Source organism: Nematolebias whitei, chromosome 11 (genome assembly GCF_014905685.2).
Source record: "Nematolebias whitei isolate Nwh7 chromosome 11, NemWhi1, whole genome shotgun sequence".
In the NCBI taxonomy this organism is placed as follows: Eukaryota; Metazoa; Chordata; class Actinopteri; order Cyprinodontiformes; family Rivulidae; genus Nematolebias; species Nematolebias whitei.
Window position 1 is genome coordinate 27,151,691 of NC_056508.1, and position 7,564 is coordinate 27,159,254.

The window sequence follows — 7,564 nt, forward strand, 5'->3', positions numbered from 1 at the left end:
AGGAATGAAATGTTCTACTTGGTAATACACTCTTTGTGGTTTTTTTTTTTTTTTTTACAATTGCTGTATTTAATGGTATATTTGTATATTTATGCATGCCTCAAGTTGAAGGACAACAGGGTTGCTGTTCTTATTTAACAGGAAATAAGTGTTGTGTTTTAGTGCTAAATGAAAAACAAACTTTTTAAAAGCTCCAGGTATATGTCATAAAGTATTTTGACTGTGTAATGATCTTTATTAACAAGGTTTTTGGGTGAGGGGGCTAAACAAAATAATTCTGAATTAAATGTCAGTTTTACCTGTAATAAATTCAACACACAGCTTGGAGGGCAGCACTGATCAGTCTGCAGAGATGCCTATACTGGCAATGTCTGTTTTGACTAAACCCTTTAAACAAAATTATTCACATGGTTGAATTTACTAGAGGGTCAGGATTTAAAACAATCAGCAAACTATTAATTGAGTTTTTTTCTTTCTTTCTTCCTTTTATTATGTGGTATTTCTATGGAAGCCAAAAATGGTCATGCCTGCAAAAATATAGTTATTTTGTTAACTTTTTGATTAAGCTCTGTTTCCTTATTCAGTATTGATGTCTTGGCAATTGGAAATGATCTACCATATTACTGTTGTTAAGTGATGAATGTTTGTTCATCAGCTTGAATAAGTTACCTGCATAACAATCCTGATTTTTGATTGGAGAAGTACCTCTTTGTGGAGACTTTGAAATGTTTTTTAGCTGTCACAAAAAAAGTGGTATTCTCAGAACAAAATAACAAAATATATTCACCTACTGTCTCAAGTAAACATGCTTTGTTGTTTAAAAAGAATTAGACAAATGGCTTTTTAAAGTGTCATTATACCAGGATGTCACAAAAACATCTCTGAGCATGTCTTCTCTTCAGTTCTATACCTTTCTGAAACAAAAGAGTGGCAGCAAAGGTCAAAGGAAAAAATTACAAGACAGTGGTAAGACCAGCTATGTTGTATGGTCTGGAGACAGTGACATTGACAAAAAGACAGGAGACAGAACTGGAAGTAGCAGGAATGAAGATGTTGAGGTTCTCCTTAGGAGTGACAAAGATGGATAAGATTAGGAAGGAAATCATCAGAGGTACAGCACAGGTTAATCATCTGGGAGATAAACTTAGAGAGACCAGACTGAGATGGTTTGGACATGTCCAGAGGAGGGACAATGGGTATACTGGTAGAAGGATGTTAGAAATGCAGCTGCCAGAAAAAAGACAAAGAGCAAGGCCAAGAGGAGGAATGTGGATGCAGTCAAAGAGGATATGGAAGTAGTTGGAATGAGGACAGAGGTTACAGAGGACAGAATGAGATGGAGGAGGATGACTTAGTGTGGTGACCCCTGAAGAGGGAAAATGTGTCTTTTCATGAATACAGGCAAGCTGCCCTTAGTGCATCACTTGTCTGTTTTTTAAAAAATTGTTTGTAACATAAAAACAATGACCTTTGACTCAACACCAGATAGCTTAACTGCAGTGTTTTCCCCCCAAAACAGGTTTTATTTTTCTTACCTACCAGAACAGTTCATCAAAAGATGTTCCATACAAGGAAAATGAAACCTGTCTGCATGTATAATATGTTGCAATGCATTGCTTTCTAAATTCCTAAATTCCAAGTTCTGAAAAGGGAAACAGGAGTTTGTCCAAAGTCTACCTGACCTCAAATCTGTTAGGTTGTAGATCGTCATAAAACATTTAACCTGATGTTATGCAAAACTGCACTCCTTTAAAACATATATGTCTATATTTAAACCTAACAAAACTAAACTCTGTTGTGGCTTTTAACACAACACTAAGCTTTGGGGTTAGATCCTCAATAGTAAAGAGCTTTCAACTCTATAAATTTTGTGCTAGTTATTTGAAAAATTCAAAGTTCGCTGAACATCAAGAGTTAAATTTACAAAATTTTAAAGAATTTGATAATTAAATTAGTTGCTTTTATAGACTTTAATATTGAATTCTGCCTAACAACATAAATATTTCTATTTTATTTTTGGTCTGCGCTATCACGAGACAGAAATCATGATGCTTCTTACCTTCTTAATTTTAATTTAAACTCTCAGTAAGTACTCTAATGCAGATTATATGAGATCATTGAGTGTTACCATGGTGATGTAAAAAAATAAAAAACTGTTACACCACAAAACACCCTCTGGTGTTTAACCTGGATCAGTTTTAGTCATCAGGTATTTCTACATTTTTTTATTTCAAACGGAGGATAAAGAATTTTCAGCCAAGACAATGTTCAGTATTATTACACATTGTAAAGTGTAGCGTGTTAAATACTAAACAGTGGATTTAACTTTAGTATTAGACTTTTTCTCTCTCTCTCTTACAGTGCTTTTATGCTAACATTCACTACAAGCCCAGTCATTCTGCGACAGCAATACTTAGATTAGAGAACAATACAAAAACTATAGCAAGTAAGTACAAAGTAAGTTTATTTATATTGCACTTCTCGAGATAAAAATCACAAAGTGCTTCAACAAACAAAATAATAAAAGCACAAAAAAAATTAAGCAAAGGCAGATTTAAAAAGATGAGTTTTTAGCTGCCTTTAAAAGAAGCCACTGAGTCCACTGATCTGAGAGTTTGAGGAAGGGAGTTCCAGAGTCTTGGAGCCACAGAAGAAAAGGCTCAGTCTCCTTTAGTTTTCAGTTTTGTCTGGGGGACAATCAGCAGGTCTTGATCACAAGACCTCAAAGCCCTGATCGGGGTGTAGGGATGTAAAAGTTCTGAAATGTCTATTGGCGTCTGTCCATGCAGAGTTTGTCAAGACAAAGCCAAAATCTTGAAATCCACTTCATAATGAACTGGGAGCCAATGAATTTGCATTAGAAATGGAGTTATATAACAAAATTTTGAAGATCCAGTCAGGAGTCTAGCAGCAGCATTCTGTACAGACTGCAATCGGTATAGGGAGGTTTTGGTCAAACCTATACAAAGCATTGCAAAAAAATCTAGGTGAGATGAAACAAATGCATGAATTCTTTCCAATTCTGAACGAGAGACAATATGGTTAAGCTTGGCAATATTTTGCAGATGGTAGAAACAGGCACGAACCAGAGACTTTACATGATTTTCCAGAGTAAAACCTGAGATGAAAATTATCCCAACATTTCTAACTGAAGATTTAGCAAAATAACCAAGAGGCCCAAGGATCTGCTTTATCATTACAGTTGTTTTTTTCTGGTGCAAAGATGATTACTTCAGTTTTCTCTCCCTTTAGCTGGAGAAAACTTTCAGTCATCCAGTTTTTAATAGAATCCAGACAGTTAAGTAAAATGTGCAGTTTCGAAACTTCATTAGGAAGAAAAAAGACATCATCAGTATAACAATGATAAAAAATAACCTTAAAAGATGAACGTATCAGACCAAGAGGAAGCATATAGAGCAGAAACAACAATGGCCCCAAAACAGAGCCTTGTGGAACACCAAAATGAACAGAACAGAAACGGGATCTGTACGCAGATGTAGCCAAGAAGATATATATGGATGACTAATAAAAAGTTATTTTAGTGATCTCTCCATAAAATGATGTCACCTCTTTTCCACAGTAAAACGGTGTCTTGTCTGTATAACATGGACCTTGTTTTCTGCATTAATATTAGACATAAATAATCAGGTGCATCAACTATAAATCTGCAGTGCGTTTGTTTTTTCACCTCCTCCTCATTCAGGTTGTTTTCACAGAGCATGAATGCTTTGTTACTTTGACCTTCTTTGACAATTTTCTCTTACTAAACCCAATTTTGGAGGTATAATTTTGATTAATTAATTATGAAAGTTATCCAAAAAACAAATTATGACAAAAGAATAAATGCGACTGAAAATATGTAGTCCCATGAAGTCAAACAGCATTATTCTTGGAGCGCTCTTCTAATCCCAGCCCAGACTTGTGAAGATCAAGTGTTGATCTTTGGACACTGAGCTGTGAGATGAAATGAAGGAAGCCTCAGGCTGTCTGCAGTCTGACTTTATTTCAGCTGACACATGGAGCTACATGGGAAAACCTTGCTATGAAAAGAAGCCACGTTTGCAGAGATAAACAGGCCTTTTCAACAGACATTCACAATGATGATGGGACAGTGGTGTCATCTTTATCTTTTAGTCTCCTGTACGTTTCAAACAACTTTAACTTTACTGTCTTTATGTAACCTCTTAGATGAAATTAAAATAAGTATTCAAGTTGTGAAAATCCTGGCATGATGGTATATAAAGGCAACAAAGTGGTTTTTCTCTCTCATCTGATGTCCTTTGCCTTGATGGAAGTTACATGCTGACTGGAACTTTTCTGAAATGAGAAAACGATTGTAAAAACCTAAGAAACAGTGAAATGCAAGATGATCGTTGTGCCAGTCACTCAGCAACCAAAGGTTACAGTCATCTGAACAATCACTGTCAAAGCAAAAATGCTGTTTTGGACACTCATATTTTTCTACCGATATGCAGATTAACTATGAGAAGATTAAACATATCAATAACTTGATTTTGGGCTGTCTGCTGGAGATAAATATATATTTTTTTGTTTGGCTTTGTTTTAACTTTGTGGCCAAAACCCAACTGTGAACTTCAGGATCTGATGTCTTTGTTTTCTACTCTTTTATTCAAAAATGGCAAACTGTAGGTGTTTATTCTGTGTCATGAGCCACTCTCACCTGGGTCATACACTTATCGAACATGGTGTACATTTGTGTATATATCTGCATGCGTGTAGATATGAATTTGTACAAATGCCCAAAGATATTCAGCTATTTATATCAGTCAGAATGTGCACATAGAATGAAAACATCTCTTGCAGTGTCGAAATCGTGATGAAGGGTTTTATTTTTTTATGTTTTAGCTTCAGACCATTTACTTTCGAAAATGTTTCTTCTCACCATGTTTTGAAGAATTAAGCATGCTTCTTGCTGCTTTTTAACATTACTATTTTAACGTTGCCATGAAATGGCTCAGACAGTGCTATTGGGCCTCAAGTATTTGTGTTTCTTGTAAAAACAGAAGCTTGAGTAGATCCCACCCATTTGTTTAATTCCAGATATTTTCATGTTTTGTGCAAATTGATTGTGTGGATGAAAGAACAACAAAATTCACACCAAAATACCAATGAAAAATATATATTTTTAAGTTTCTATAATGTCAATTCAATTCAGTTTATTTATATAGCACCAATTCACAACAAAGTTGTCTCAGGGCACTTTACAGGAACGTTCACATACATAGAAAAGCCAGTTAGTAAAGTTCTCTATCTAAGGAGGCAGCAGACATGTTGAATCTTCACTTTGTCGCAGTCTCGCATCCTGAGCAAGCACAGCGGCAACAGTGGAAAGAAAAACTCCCTTTTAGAAGGAATTTGCAGGTGTACCTGAAAAACAAAAACACATGTCAAGGATAGAAAAAATAATTACAAATACAAAACAGGTTGAGCAGAGTAAGTAAAGATGTTAGCAGAGTGAAGCAATGTGGTCAGTTTGTCCACCAGCAGTCTAAGCCTATAGCAGCATAACTAAGGGACAGCTCAAGCCAACCCTAACTATAGGATTTATCAAAAAGGAAAGTCTTAAGCTCAGTCTTAAAACTGGACAATGTGTCAGGCTCATGGATAGAGATTGGAAGTTGGTTCCACAAGAGAGGAGCCTGATAACTGAAACATCTGCCTCCCATTCTGGTTTTTGAAACTCTAGGAACCGCAAGTAAATCAGAAGTCTGAGAGCGAAGTGCTCTGTTAGGAAAATATAGAACAATAAGATCTGTAATATAAGAGGGAGTTAAGTTGTTGAGAGCTTTATAATGTCCCTTATAATGTCCAAATAAATTCCTGGTTATTGTTTGTCCAGATATTAACAACAACATTCTGTGTACATAACCCTAATGTAAAGACAGAATTCATCATCTTAGTTTGCTTTGTTTCCACTGCATCGATTACTTTCTTGAGTCACAGCACTGGAAGTGAGAAATACAGGATTTTACAGTTTAACTGTATGCTTTGTGTAGCTTTAAGCAAGGGGATTTATGTCCCCTAATTTATTGTAAAATGCACTTACTGACAAAAAGAAAAAAAATCCAGAAGTTAAAGGGCAAACTGAATGCAATTTAGTTTAAATGAAGACCATAGACGTGTACGTAAGGTGCTAACACTTCTGGAATGAGAACAAGAGACTGCAAGTGATGGCATTGTGAGTGGAGAGAAATTGTTATCAGGTAGTTGCTGGAGCATCTAATAGACAGGCAAAACGATGAGTAAAGGTATCCAGACTCTAAAATGTTTTGCATGAGGCAGTATTACCATCTCTTGACGGAGCTTGGTATGGGTCACACTGGGTTTTCCTGAGTCTATTGTGAAATTGCCCAACATGTGAGACAACACAAATGCTGAAACCAAAGAGTATATGACAGCAGGTACACACGTCAAGAATGTTGCGATCACCCAAGACAGACCACACAATGGAGTAGAGTTGTATTATGTGCCAAGCATTACAGAACTTCATGTCATTCGTGCCATGTCTCAATAAAATGGCATCAGATGAACTTTCTCTTCCTATGGCTGCCGTTAAAACTAGAGAGGAGATGGCAACTTTTGGGTTTGTACCATTACTGAGCAATTGATAGTGATTCAGGAGAAACCGATGAAACAGTGTTATAGCCTGTGTCTAAATGTCTTATCCATCCTGAGACAACACCCTGGTCAGCTCTTTCAACAAGACGTGCATCTCGACTGCCTGTGCCATGTTGAGGTTACCTCCTGACCAGCAAAGTCCCCCAATCTTTTCTCAACAAAAACAGTAGGATCATCTCACCAGCATCAACTCAGTGCTAATCTGCCAAAGGAGAAGTATGACTTTGTTGCACCAAACCTCTGCTTGTGTCCAGGCCCGAGCAGATACCAACATGGGACCAGCAGAATGTTCACCCTCAGCTTGGATGATAAAGCTGGCAGTAGAGTTAACTCCTCTTTAAACACATGCAATGTCATTTCATGTCCACCACTTTGTCTAGTTACTTAACTGTTTTTAATTGGGTGCGTGTGCATTAACTTTTCAATTTAAATCTGAAGAATTAAGCATTCGTCATTAAAACTTCAAGTAGAAAAGATAACTGCTCGTCCAAGTGTAATTCCACCCTCTCAGCTACAAGCTTAATTACAGAGAAATCAAAGTGCTGATGTAGCAGAAGTATTTATGAAGCACCTCGAGCTGCATGCAGTCATCATTCTCACCCACTTTATAAAATCTGCTGTTTTCGTCAGTACATCGAAGGCGTCTCATCAATGCTTTTTGTTCAACGTGTTTCTCTCAGAACTGAATCTTAGCTGTGGGAATGCAGCATCAAAACATTGAGTCTGTCAGTTCAGTTCCGGATGTGAGACTCTGAGTCAGCAGATTTTTATGCAACATTTACAATAGTTTACGATCATGCTTTGGATGCTCCAACCTCAAAATCTTTCTAAATTATTTGACAATTTCCTTTATGTGTTGTTGTCTTCTGCAGTCATTTAATTGTTTAACAATTAGTCAAGATGCTACCACAATTTTTTACTTGTG